The following is a 1,455-nucleotide window of genomic DNA, read 5'->3' on the forward strand; positions in this document are numbered from 1 at the left end:
CGCACACCCGCAGCGGCGGGAGGGCCAGGAGCGGGCCGACACCGAGGAAGGCGGGTCCTTCGGCCAGCAGGGCCGGGGCCCGCGGCAGAGGCGGCCCCTTTGCCGAGAAGCCTTCTCTTCGGCTCTCGCCCAGCCTTCTGCTTTGACGGCCTTCTTTCCTTGACGCTCCAGCCCGGCCTGGCCCCGTCCGAGCCCGGGGCAGGACGGCAGCGGGGTGGGGGGGAGGGGGGTCGAGCGGCTGAAGGCAGTGAGGGATCCGGAGACGGAGGCAGGAGCCGGGCCGCTGTCGCTTTGGGCACGGAGGAGGCGGGAGCGCTGCCGGCTCCCAACGGCCGGCTCCTTCCCTCTCTAGACCGGCGCCGGGCGGCCGGAGGGTGGGTCGTGCGCGGGACAGCAGGTCCGCCCGGGACACCAGGGCGACAGGTCTGCCGCAGCAGCCGGGCGGCCGGAGGCCGGGCCCGGAGTAGGACGACAGGTCTACCCCGGCTCCCGGAAGACCAGGTCTACCCCGAGGCTTCCGTGCACCAGGTCTACCCCGGCTCCCGGAACACCAGGTCTACCCCGGCTCCAGGGGAACAGGCCTACCCCGGCGCCCGGAATTCCAGGTCTACCCCGGCGCCCGGAAGACCAGGTCTACCCCGAGGCTTCCGTGCACCAAGTCTACCCCGGCGCTCGGAACACCAGGTCTACCCCGGCTCCCGGAAGACCAGGTCTACCCCGGCTCCAGGAGAACAGGCCTACCCCGGCGCCCGGAATTCCAGGTCTACCCCGGCTCCCGGAAGACCAGGTCTACCCCGGCGCCCGGAAGACCAGGTCTACCCCGAGGCTTCCGTGCACCAGGTCTACCCCGGCGCCCGGAAGACCAGGTCTACCCCGAGGCTTCCGTGCACCAGGTCTACCCCGGCGCCCGGAACACCAGGTCTACCCCGGCTCCAGGGGAACAGGCCTACCCCGGCGCCCGGAATTCCAGGTCTACCCCGGCGCCCGGAAGACCAGGTCTACCCCGAGGCTTCCGTGCACCAAGTCTACCCCGGCGCTCGGAACACCAGGTCTACCCCGGCTCCCGGAACACCAGGTCTACCCCGGCTCCAGGGGAACAGGCCTACCCCGGCGCCCGGAATTCCAGGTCTACCCCGGCGCCCGGAAGACCAGGTCTACCCCGAGGCTTCCGTGCACCAAGTCTACCCCGGCGCTCGGAACACCAGGTCTACCCCGGCTCCCGGAAGACCAGGTCTACCCCGAGGCTTCCGTGCACCAGGTCTACCCCGGCTCCCGGAACACCAGGTCTACCCCGGCGCCGGGCGGCCGGAGGCCTAAGTCCGCCTCCAGGACACCAGGTCTACCTAGCCCGGCGCCTGGCCTCGCGAGGACCACGTCCGGTGCCGGGACAGCAGGCCTGCCGCCCGGCCGAGCGGCCGAGCGGCCGGAGGACAAGTCCGGCCCGGGTGCGCAGCT

The sequence above is a fragment of the Lonchura striata genome, chromosome 21 (genome assembly GCF_046129695.1).
Source record: "Lonchura striata isolate bLonStr1 chromosome 21, bLonStr1.mat, whole genome shotgun sequence".
NCBI classification, from domain to species: Eukaryota; Metazoa; Chordata; class Aves; order Passeriformes; family Estrildidae; genus Lonchura; species Lonchura striata.